At 41.5% G+C, this 13,308-nt stretch overlaps 1 long non-coding RNA gene across 1 annotated transcript in view; it reads right to left on the bottom strand.

Annotated features, from left to right (window-relative positions):
- Positions 1–13,308, bottom strand: part of LOC145535225 (uncharacterized) — a 228,630-nt gene that overhangs the window by 90,158 nt on the left and 125,164 nt on the right. Inside the window, exon 4 of the long non-coding RNA XR_014075333.1 lies at positions 6,716–6,926. This is a non-coding gene — a long non-coding RNA (uncharacterized LOC145535225). The remainder of the gene's footprint in view (positions 1–6,715; positions 6,927–13,308) is intronic.

Consider the following 13,308-nt stretch of genomic DNA (forward strand, 5'->3'; position numbering starts at 1 on the left):
TCTCTATAGTCACACTCAGTTTGGTAAAGGCAAGTGGCCAGTCTCATGAGCCAAGGGGTGAGACTGGGAAAAGGCCCAGGTAATAAAAAATATTTGACTAAAGGGAATGAGGATGCTTAATCTGAGTTTAGGAAAAGCCACCAGGGATGCCCAAATGTGAATGGTCCCAAGGTAGATATGCAACTAGGGACTTGACCTCTTCCAGTCAGTGCTAGTTTCTCTGAACTGGGCTAGAGAGCCCTGTGAGCTGGCAAGAGCAGGAAACACCCAACACCTGACTTATCCTCCCCCCCTCTGCTTGTGAGGTGAACTCTGAGTGATTCTTTACTGACTGAGGTTCTCTAGGCTGTCCTGCTGGGTATCAGCACAGAATACCAGCTACTCCAATGATCTGGTGAGTACCCCATGGGAATCTCTCATGCTTTTAGATCCCAACTGGTGGGAATTTCAAAAACTCTTCCTTTTTAGCTGAAAGGAGAGAGAAGACATTCGCTTTTAACAGCTGTGCAACTCCCTAAGGGCCAATTTGGTCAGGAACTAAGGCGGCTAAGCTGCTCTAGCCTGGAGGCAGCCCTGTCCAACCTCCTCTGGGATATTCTGACCAAGGAAGGGACTATCTCAAGAATAGCCCATTACAGATTTAAGTGGAACCCCCAGTTATTAATACATCATAGTCTATGACATTTGGATGCCTCCTATTTTGGTCTTGTGAGGAATCCACTAACAGTTTGATGCTAGTTCCATATTTCCTGAACATGAAATCTTATTTGGGTCAAATCTTGTGGTATTTACATGCCAACAAATCATTCCAACTGTCCCCTCAGTAGTTAGAAACAAATCCAAAACAGAACATCTAAGGTACAGAGAACCAAATGTCCATCATAAGGATAGCCTGCTAAGGTATATCCCATAGAATTGGAAGTTTTTTGGGTATCACTCCCTGACTCAAAAATACTTTATCTTACTATGAAATACAACCTGACCCCAATACTAGCTGGGAGATAGGGAAAGTTGACCTGTCAGTGGGTCTTGAAATTAGAACACTATTTTACACTTGAATCTGCTATGCCAGAGACAAAAGAAATGAGATGAATTTCCCAATGTACAGGTTTTTATGACCTTTTATCAGAATGAAGGCCTTTGAAAGGGGTGTTCAGATAGTCCACTGAAGTAATACCAGTCCTTGACCCTCCCCCTGAGGACCGTTTTATCTCTTCCTTAACCTTTCTCCTACTGCTCCCTCCCTACTCCTTTCCCTCATAAATCCCAATTTAGGCCACAGGCCTGAGGGGCCCCCATCATACCAGCCCCATTCCCCAGAACCCAATCCAGCAAGTACACAGAGACTAATTACAAGCCAGGGCCCAACAACCTGCCAGGAAAAATACTCCCTTTGAGGCAGCTCCCCAGTAGAGGAGGACTCATCCAGGTATACATTCCATTTACCACTTTTTTTTTAAAGAAATGAAATATAGTTGATGTCTCATGGTTCACAGCAAAGTGATTACGTTATGAAAAGATATTATTTTTTCAGACTCTTTTTCATCATGGTTTTTTATAAGATATTGAATACAGTTCCCTGTGGTATACAGTAGGTTCTTATTTATTTTCATCTTTTATATATAGCAGGAACTCCCAGGGGGCTCTAGTGGTAAAGAAGCCACCTGCCAATGCAGAAGATGCAAGTTCAATCCCTGGGTTACGAAGATCCCCTGGAGAAGGGTGTGGCTACCCACTCCAGTATTCTTGGCTAGGTAATCCCCTGGACAAGAGGAGCCTGGTGGGCAACAGTCCATCGGCTCACAAGAGTTGGACTTCCCTGGTGGCTCAGATGGTAAAGCATCTGCCTACAATGCGGGAGACCCGGGTCCGATCCCTGAGTTGGGAAGATCCCCTTGAGAAGGAAATCGCAACCCACTCCAGTACTCTTGCCTGGAAAATCCCATGGACGGAGGATCCTGGTAGGCCCCAGTTCATGGGGTTGCAAAGAGTCGGACACGACTGAGCAACCTCACGTTATATATAGCAGTGTGTATTTGTTACACACACATTCCCAATTATCCCACTTCCCCATACCCTTTGGTAACCACGAAAGTGAAAGTGTTAGTCACTCAGTTGTGTCCGACTCTATGCAACCCCATGAACTGTAGCCCACCAGGCTCCTGTGTCCATGGAATTCTCTAGACAAGAATACTAGAGAGGGTTGCCATTCCCTTCTCCAGGAGATCTTCCTGACCCAGGGATCGAACCTGGGTCTCCTGCACTGCAGGTGAACTGTTTACTATTTGAGCCACCAATCAAGTTTGTTTTTTATGTCTGTGAATCTATTTCTGTTTTGTAAATAAGTTCACTTGTATAATTTCTTTAGATTCCACATATAAGTGATATCATATGATATTTTATTTCTCAGAAACTTCACTTAGCCTGGTTGAGGTTGCCTACTGGGTATTCAATAACTGAGATATAGAGGATTAAAAAGTTAGAGGATAAAAAAGCCTGGAGGTAAGCCCACCTACTGGCTGTTGCCCTCCAATGTCAACTGGTCAGCATGGGAATCTGGACTAACCACCCACAGAAACTCTTGACTTTGGTGAGTGACCCCTGAACCCCACTGAAAGATAGCAAAAGCCAAGGAAACTAGGACCAATCAGTGCACCATATGTCAACAAGGGACACTCGAAGACAGACTGTCCTCAATGCCCCTGAGGGGAGACAGAAATGGCAGATCTTGGCCACTACCCTCAAATGTAGATGAATCCAAACAGATGAAGAATGATAGGGCCAGGAGGCTCCTAAGCTGATGCTCCAACTGATCCTTGAGGAGCCCCAGCTGACAGTGGACATGGGGATAAAGTCTGTCAAATTCTTAGTTGAGATCCATGCCACTTACTCAGTTCTGAACACCACATCTGGCATACTAGGTCACAAGAATTGTAAAATTATGGGGGGATTAGGAAGGCCCAAGAACAGGCATTCATAGAGCCATTAGAATATAAATTTGATGAACACACACTTACCCATTCCTTCCTGTATGTCTCTGAATGCCCTATACCTCTGCTAGGAAGAGAGATCTTACATAAACTGGGGGCTACTCTCCACCTAATGGAAGACAAACTGGAGATTGTTGTCCCCTTTGACAAAGGGTACAAGATGATAATGTTGACAGCAAGTTGACTTACCTGGAGTAAATCCCAAGGTCTAGGCCCAGGGACCAGGGGATAAACTGTAGGAGCCAGTTCTGTGATAGTCTATATAAAATCCCAACATACATGGCCCAGTTAAAAACCAGTATCTTCTCTGTCGAGAAGTCTTATTGGGCATTGCCCCTGTTATACAGGTCTAATTGACCAGGGCCTTATTAGAGTGTGTCAATCAGCCTGTGACACCCCATTCTTCCCATAAAGAAATCCAAAGGAGAGTGTAAGATGGTATAGGACCTCAGAGCAGTCAATAAAGTCACTGAGAATATGCATCCAGTAGTCTCCAATCCCTGCACCCTGTTGGCCACTCTTTTACCCACCAGGACCTGGTATTTTGTATTAGATTTAAAAGATGCCTTCTTCTGTATTCCATTAGCCTCAAACTCACAAGAAATGTTTGCTTTTAAGTGGTAGGATTCAAACAGGCAATGAAAATAATACTGCTGGACAGTCCTGCCTCAAGGGCTCAGAAATCCCCCACCATCTTTGGGGAAATTTAAGCTAAACATCTAGAAGACTTACATTTAGAGGAGAGAACCCTCCTCCAGTATGTCAACAACATTCTGACCACCAGCCCTACTTAGGAGTCCTCTGACAAAAATACTGTAACCACCCTGAATCACCTAGCTGATAAAAAATATAAGGTATTCAAGATAAAGACTCAAATATCACAAACTAGGGTGAAGTACTAGACTTCATTCTCACAGAAAGTCAGAGAACCCCACCCCAGGAAAGGAAAGGAGTCATTTGCAGCCTCACTTCTAATATTACAAGACAGCTTAGGGGTTTCCTGGAGATGGCTGGGTTTTGGTACATCTGGTATGATCTAATAGCTGGGACTCTATGTGAAAAGTTGAAAGGAAAGAATGATGATCCTTTAGAGTGGAAGGCATAATATGAAGGGGCCTTTCAAGAACTGAAAAAGTATTTACTTCAGGCCCTGCCCCAGCCCTCCCAAATTTAGCTAAACCCTTTGACTTTCACATTCATGAGAGAAGAGGAATCACCCTCAGGGCATTAGCTCAAAAACCAGAATTGAAAGAGACGCGTGTACCCCAATGTTCATCGCAGCACTGTTTACAATAGCCAGGACATGGAAGCAACCTAGATGTCCATCAGCAGATGAATGGATAAGGAAGCTGCGGTACATATACACAATGGAATATTACTCAGCCATTAAAAAAATACATTTGAATCGGTTCTATTGAGATGGATGAAACTGGAGCCCATTATACAGAGTGAAGTAAGCCAGAAAGAAAAACACCAATACAGTATACTAATGCATATATATGGAATTTGAAAGGTGGTAATGATAACCCTATATGCGAGACAGAATAAGAGACACAGATGCATAGAACGGTCTTATGGACTCTGAGGGAGAAGGTGAGGGTGGGACGTTCTGGGAGAATAGCATTGAAACATGTATATTATCATATGTGAAACAGAACACCATTCCATGTTCAATGCATGAGACAAATGCTCAGGGCCGGGGCAATGGGATGACCCAGAGGGATGGGATGGGGAGGGAGGTGGGTGGGGGGTCCAGGAAGGGGAACACATGTAAACCCATGGCTGATTCATGTCAATGTATGGCAAAAACTATTACAATATTGTAAAGTAATTAGCCTCCAACTAAAATAAATAAATTTATTCAAAAAAAAAAAAAAAACAGGACCCTTTACTTGGTGGTTGCTTTTTTCTCTAAATAATTAGATCGAACCACTAAAGGATAGCCTCCTTGCCTACTAGCAGCTACTACAACCCTCTTGAAGATGAAAAGTTAATGTTCAGTCAGCCAATCACTATATGGATTCCACATCAGGTTCAGGCTTTAGTAAGTTATTAGGGAACAGAATGGCTATCCCCTGGAAGGTTGATTTGAGTTCAGACTCCGCTTTTAGACAACTCAGTGGCTACCACAGAAACCTGTTACATGCTAAATCCTCCCACTGTACTACCCACAGAAACGGGGCCCCTAGAGCATGGCTGTATAGAAACCATAGAAGTGATCTATTCCAGTCACCCAGACCTAGGAAGTGAGCGTCTCCTGAATGCTGAAGAGGAATGATTCACAGAAGGGAGTAGTTTTATGAGAGAGTCCTCATCTGAGCTTTAGAGCTCAGGACAAGGAAGATCTTAAATGTTTACACAGATTTCTGGTATGCACATGCCCTCCTACTGGCACATGGGGCTATTTGGAAGGAAAGAAGTTTGCTTACTGCAGAGAATAAGCAGGTGAAACATGGCTTAAGCATACTGAAGCTCTGAGAAGTAGTACAGCTTTCAAAAAATATGGCAGTGATTCATTGTAGAGCTCACCGAAAGGGGGATGCAGAGGTAGTAAAGGGAAACAAGGCAGGTGCAGTTGCCACAAGGGTGGCTCTAGAACTACTAACTTGACAATTACCCCTCATACTATGAAGGCCAGATCCATCCAATTATTCCCAAAACTACACATAGAGAGAATTAGATAAAATCTGAAAATGGAGCTTTATTAGAGACATAGGAGGTCACGGAGGGCTCGTTAACAAACATGGGCGAGACCTCTTTCCCCAGCTGGAGCTTGTCAAGCCATCAGGGAGGCCCATCAAGGAACTCACTATGGGAGGGAAGCCCTATATAATTCGTTAGTTGAAGTCATGGTAACTCTTTGCATGAAAAGTATACTCAGTTGGAGAATTGAGACATTCCTTATCTGCACAATAAACAACTCCAACACCAGACTCCCTGGAGCCCCCAGATAAAGCCCACTGAAACCGAAGAGACATATCCTGGAGATGATTGGAAGGTTGATTTCACAGTCCGGCAGAGAGTACCAGGCAATTTCAGCTATCTCTTGGTGCTAGTATGAGTAGATATGTTTTCTGGGTGGAGGGAAGCATTCCCTGCTAGAACTGAAATGGCAGCTGCAGTGGCTAAGATATTATCACAAGAAATAATCCCCAGTTTGGACTCCCAGTATCCCTACAAAGCAATAATGGTCCAGCATTTGTGTCTCAAGTGACAAAGGAGATAATGAGCGCCCCTGGCATAAAATAGACTTTGCACTCAGCCTTGCTCATATGGTGCCTCATGGAGAGTCCTTGCATCTGGCATTTTAGGCCAGAGTTCCAGCTAGAAAAAGTCTGAACCTGATGCCTCAATTCAAGATGGCAGCAGAAGGCTGTGTGCAGAGACACTGCACCTACACTGAGATCTGGAGCATGAGGAACACGTTTGCCCACCACACGAGAACTCTGCCCCTCCCAGCAAGAACTCCGACCTCTCCCTGCTGATCTCTATAAAGCAGCCCTGCCCATGGCCTGGACTGCCAGCTTTGCTTCTGAACCAAACTTTTTTCCTTCAATTGGCTCAAGTGACACCAAGCTGGAGGACCCTTTGTTGGGGCCCAACTTGAAAGGGTCAGTAACATCTCTGAATAATCAATCAGAAGTTTCTTAGAAAGTTAGCTTGCACTTATGTTGAACAGGCCCCTGCTATGTATTTTAATTGAGAAATGAAAACTTAACACTTACGCGTGTATGCATGCTAAGTTGCTTCAGTCATGCCTGACTCTTTGTGACTATGGACTTCAGCCTGCCAGGCCCTTCTATCTGTGGATTCTCCAGGCAGGAATACTGGAGTGTGTAGCTGTTCCCTTCTCCAGAGGATCTTCCCAACCCAGGGATCGAATCTGCGTCTCATGTCTTCTGCATTGGCAGGCGGGTTCTTTACCACTAGCGCCACCTACACTCAAACACACACAAAAATGCATCCGAATGTTTGTAGAAGCTTTATGTGTAATAGCCAAAAACCTGAAACAAACTAAATATCCTTCAGTAAGGAATAAAAGACAGTTATCCACACTGTGGGATACCACATCACAATAATAGAGAGACAAGTGTACATATTACAACTGGGATCAATCTCATGAAATAATGCTGAGTGGAAAAAAAAAAAAGCCAATGTTTAAAGTCAGTCTTATCTACTGTATAATTTCATTTGTATAAACTTCTCCAAAGGACAAATTATATAGACACATGTGTTTGTGGGTTTGCCTCACTCTCTCAATCCTAATTGTCATTTTAATGCATTTGAAATGTTGTTTTGTTATTTTAAGGTATTTGCATTGTCCAAAAATCTAGATGTTACTTATGACTCATGAAATTTCTGATTCTGGTGAAGATGTAGTAGCTGAGACCAGATTTATCCATGTAACTGAAACAATTTAAAAATCAGATAAATTATGATAATAATATTCAATATGTTGGACATTATACCATAAAAACAAGTGGTCACTGAAAGACAGAAACAAATGGTGTGAGCCTGTAAATTCTCCAACTTACTGCATGGACCTAGGTGGAGCATGGAGACTCAGTGAGTTGACCAGATGAAGCTGAGGATCTGGGGAAGATTGAGCAGTTAAGAGTTCCTAAAAGAGAGTACTCGACAAGAGAGAATTGCACAAAGAACTGTGGAGCCCATGCAGGACTGGGAGTACTTCCTGTCAGAGTGATAAACCATATAATTCACTGGGCATCAGCAAGAGTACTCAGAAGTGTTTTGTCTAAGTGAAAGTGAAGTGAAAGTGAAAGCTGCTCAGTTGTGTCGGACTCTTTGTGACCCCATGGACTATACAGGTCCATGGAATTCTCCAGGCCAGAATACTGGAGTGGGAAACCTTTCCCTTCTCCAGGAGATCTTTCCAACCCAGGGATCAAACCCCTTTGCAGGCAGATTCTTTACCAACTGAGCTACAAGGGAAGCCCTTGTAAGCTACAAGGGAAGCTTTGTCTAAGTAGTGTGGTGAAATAAGCTATAGTTCATGCTGCTCTGGTCCCAACTAATAAAGCTTAAAAGCAAGAACTGAAAATATTATTTTGTTTCTAAGTTAACTTAATAGCATTACAGAACAGAGCTTGAGAATACTGATTTACTGAAATGAAAAGATGTATTTTTGCTCTGCACAGGTGTGAAGAAGGTAAAATCACAATTTCACAATGTCTGACATCCAATCTAATATTACCAAGCATGGAAATAAATAGAAATATATAACCAATAACTAGCAGAAATTTCATCAGTCAAAATTGACCTGGAAATGATATAGATGACAGAAAGAGTAGTAAATAAGGACATCACAAAATTTATTATAACTGTATTTTAAGAAAGAAGAAGACATATTAAACTTGTTAGTGACACAGAAGATATAAAAAGATTCAAAATGCAACTGAAGAGATGAAAAATACAATATCGGCAATAAAAATATACATTGGTTAGGAATAATGAAAGTAAAAACTTCAGTGAACCCATGCATTAAAAAATATCTGAACACATTTTTATAGTACATCTATTATGGGAGAAAAAAAAACACAATCAGCTTTACAATTCTATATACCAGATGTTTCTTGTAGTCACCTTTGAGAAAGTGGAAGAATGTTTGAGTTTTAAAGGGAGATAATTAAAATTTATCAGTACTGTTAGCCTGTGTGTGTGCTCAAGTCATTCAGTCATGTCTGACTCTTTGTGACCCCATGGACTGTATGTAGCTCGCTAGACTACTCTGTCCATGGCATTTTTCAGGAAAGAATACTGGAGTGGGTTGCCATTCCCTTATCCAGTGGATTTTCCTGACCAAGGGATTGAACCTATTGTCTCTTGCATCTCCTGCACTGGCAGGCAGATTCTTTATCACTGCACCACTTGGGATTCCCCAGTACTGTTAGAATTTCTTGCAAAAAGAATATATGCACAATTACCTTAAAATATTTAAATAAGCCTAATATAAAAATGAATGGCTGTGTTTTAGCCAGAAACAGTGACTGCTACATGATATAACAGACAACCTGAAATATGAATAGCATGATACAACAAAAGTTTATGTCTCCATGTGGACTGGTAGACAGACATTCTGTGCTAACACGTGATACTGGAGTCCAGGTAGTTTGCTTCCTGTAGGTCCACAAATAAACACACAACTTCCATGTTTACAAATGAATGCAAAAACAACAGATTATACATAGTAAACTGGATAGCAAATGCTTTGGCCTCAAAATGATAAATATTGCTTCTGTTCATAGATCAATGGCAAGGGCTACTCATGATCTTTCTAATTATAAGTGCTCTTGATCATACAGTTTCCCCTGAGCCTAGGAAGGTGAGGAAAACAAGAAATAGATGAACACTCTTTCTCCCCTATGACCTGTTACATAGTAGGTCCTCAACAGATTGCAACTAGTAGAATTTATGACAACCACCTTCTTTATTTCCTGGCAGAGTTTCTAAAGGGGCCAAATTTCCTTGTAATTCCTCAATTTTTTGAGGTCCTACTATGTGACAGTTGTTTCCAATCACGGGCTTACATCAAATTTTCAAAAGGATCCTGCAAAATATCAGATGGAAGATTTTGTCTTCTTCACTCAGTAGTACCTTCCTGCCCTGACCTAAACCACAACTTTTAAAAATCTTAATAGGATGTGAATTTTCTTCTTGTTGTTAGTACCTGATAAAATTCTGAAGACTTGAACTGGTGTCCTGAGGCACAAAGAAAAACCAGGGTTTTTTTATTTCTGCTAACCAAAGACAGTGTGTTGGTCAATAAACAATTTTCACCTCCTGGAAGGACCCGAGGGGTTTAAGGAAGTTAAGCCTTAGTAGATGCTTGCTTTTTGCAATGATTTCCACAGTCTTTAATCTTTTCCAGGAAGGGGAAATTACTACCCTATCTCCCCACCCCACCCCCACCCCCTGGCTCCCATGACTCTTGAGTTCTTATGGCTGCCCAACACAAAGAAGATTAACAGGAGGAAAAGAAACAAGTTTAATTCATGTGCATGGAGGTCTCATAGAAATGAGACCTAAGTAGTGGCTAGGCAGCTTTTATACTTTTATACTTTTTAAAAACAAAACAATACACATGTGAGGAATTGTCAGGACCAAGAATTTTAGGCTTCAGATGCTTCATTAGTGAAGAAACTTAAAAGGCTTTGGGTTGTAAATTAAAGAACAAGGGTTGTTTACACAGGCCTCTGCCTAGAATTCCCTATCCCTGGCAATGAGGATGTTCTTTTATCTTTAGATAAAAGATAAAAGGAGTGTATCTTTCACATGAGAGATTGATTTCCTGCTTTCAGAGAGGAGGGTCAAAATGTCCCTCAAGGTTTGGTCATTTCTTAAGTAATTTTAATTCAAAATAATCAATATGCCATTGAGGTATATTTGGGGGCAGCCTACTCTGTCCCAGAACAATCTGTTTTCAACTATCACGTATGAGGGGAGTTTTTCTTATGAACCACATAAGTAAGTTCACATGTGTGTGTGTGTACAGTGGCCAGTGTCAAAAACAAATAAAAACTTAAAATTCCATTCTATCTTGAAAATATCAAGGGGATTTCAAAACCTCCTCTGCAACTTCAAGGTTTTATGCCCCAAATTGATAAATTCTATGACAAATTAGACTATATCCACCAGCTCTTTGGGAAAACATTTTGAGAATGTGGAGGAGATGCCCAGTGGGTGGTCAGGTCTAAATTTCAATGTCAAAGCTACCTTTTATGTGATACAGGATGTTACTGTCATAGAGGGTACAGGTGAGGGAGGGGACCACCAGGGAGCTGGAATGCTCCAAGTCAGGGGGAAGCAGGTGAATTTTGCCCTGTTTGTTCCACTAGGAGCACGTGCAACTTTCAAGAGGAGGACTGAAGAACTGGCCAATAGGCGAGGTTTCAGTTTGGACAAGAGGGTGCAATGGAGAAGACCCAGGGGAAGGACACTGTATAGCAGAGAGAACAGGAGGTGATAAAAATGCCAGCCTCTAGGCAGGCTCAGCTTTCAAGAAGCCCTGGGGCTGAGGTAGAAGACCCTAGATTAATAAAACCCACAATCTCCCAATTCTGTTTCTTGTTTCAACCTTTTTTCTTTAAACCTGCTTTAAGACATTGGCTGCTACATTCTTTCTATAATATATCCTGAGAGGCATTAAGGAGTAGTGAGAAGAGAGGTAAGAGGCAGAAGGTCCGCCTCAGGCCGGGAAGAGTGGAACCTAGCGGATTCCAGATGAGTTCAGAGAAGAGGTCTAGCGGCAGCTCTGTCACAGGCTAGACATGTGAAATCAGAAAAAATCACAAGCTCTTTAAGCCTGAGGCTCTTTTATATAAATTTGGTTTTATAAGTCCTGTCTTCTAGGACTGTTAGAATGTGCATGTAGTATATAAAGCACATGGCACAGTGCCTGGCATTTCTTAAAGCTTTAATGAGTAAGAGTTACTGCTATGGGGGTGTCCCTGATGGTCCAGTGGCTAAGACTCCACACCCCCAATGCAGGGGCCTGGGTTCCATCCCTGGTCAGGGAACTAGATCCCTCATGCCACAACTAAGAGTTCACAAGCCGTTACTAAAGATCCCACACACCGCAATGAAGATTGAAAATCCCGCATGTCACAACTAAACCCTGGCGCAGCCAAATAAATAAAAATTTTTTAAGGGTTACTGCTATGATTATGTCAATTCCAAATTCTATCTCAAGGGATTATCATCTATATTTTCAAAAACTCTTTAGAGGTGATACTATATATATAAAAGACATAGTTTGTGCATGTGTTCAAGTGCACTGGATAAGAGTGCGGGTCATCTTCCATTCCTGTTCCAGGTGAGAATCTCTCTCTTGTTAACTATGATTCAAAAGTAACAACTAACAGAAGTTGACCACTCTAGAAATCTGGATTTCAAGTTGGAGATACATCATCTGAGGGTCTACTCCCTGCTCATGATGCCCTCAGCCTCATCTGGCCCATCACCCAGTTTAGTGTGAAATTAACTCCTGAAGGACCTGAAGTTTCCTCAAGATCCAAACTGCCACACCTAACTGCATCAACACTTTGGCAGTCTCATAGGACTGTCCACCTGGACCTACTCACTCCTTCATTTCACTTGTCCTTCGAGCATTAGAAGACCCTGCCATCGTCCTTAACGGATTACCACTCTTATATATCAAAACACTGTGGGCAGGTCCTGAATCATTAATCCTAAAATTCTCAGTACTAGGGCTGTTTTGTCCAAAGAGCAGGTATTCAATAAAGCTTTGGGAAATGAATGACCCAGTGAGCTTAAGGTATAATTTCTTAATATGTGTTTTTTTTTTTTTACATTCTTGAAATAGCCAAGCAAATTCATGTACATGTCATTTAATTTTAGAGAACAAGAGCTAAAAGGAATAAGAAAGCCAAGATTTCAATATCTTTTAGATTTTCTTCTCTATTTTTCTCTATTCATCTCAACTATCTTAGACTTCTTTCACACTTACAAGGAAATGCCTATAGCAATGCCATGTTATCTTACTCCAGATGACAAAATAAGATGGATGGTTTCACAGTCTGTTTTACAAAACAATAAATCTCTTATTTGTAAACATCATTATAGCATGAAATGTGTGACCAATGTAATTTATAAACTTGAAGATGATAATGGTAATATATATTTAAGAAACAATATTTGAATAATATATACATCAAAAAAATTTTTTGAAGTAACGCATATAATATAGGAAGACACAGGCTTATATACTGTCTTCCTTTCACTCTAACCTCAGACTTAAATTTTAAACACTAAGTTCCTCTTCTAAAAATACATGAAGAAACTATCCCTGGACTTCCCTAGCTGTGGAAGAAGCTCTTAGCCTTGGCGTAGAACTTGCAGTGGCCATGGAAGGACAGATAGCTCTGCCTGAAATTCTGGCTTGTTCTTTTTGTTGACATTCAAAAACATCTGTGCTTCCATAATAGGCTCTTTCATTTTATACTTCAGCTATAGAAATGGTACTAAAGAAGACACTTTCTTAATTACAGGGTACCTCTACAAGAATGGGCTTCCCTGGTGGCTCAGGCAGTAAAGAATGTGCCTGTACCGCAGGAGACATGGGTTTGATCCCTGGGTCAGGTAGATACCCTGGAAAAGGGAATGGCAACCCACTCCAGTATTGTTGTCTGGGAAATCCCATGGATAGAGAAGCCTGATGGGCTACAGTCCATGGGGTGGCAAAGAATTGGACACAACTGAGCGACCAACACTTTCACTTTGTACAAGAAAGCTTATAAAGTGCTTGTTTTCCCTTCCTGGATCTGTGGGTGCCTTAATT

This window comes from Giraffa tippelskirchi, chromosome X (assembly GCF_054371585.1).
Source record: "Giraffa tippelskirchi isolate mGirTip1 chromosome X, T2T-mGirTip1v1.2.pri, whole genome shotgun sequence".
Lineage (NCBI taxonomy): Eukaryota > Metazoa > Chordata > Mammalia > Artiodactyla > Giraffidae > Giraffa > Giraffa tippelskirchi.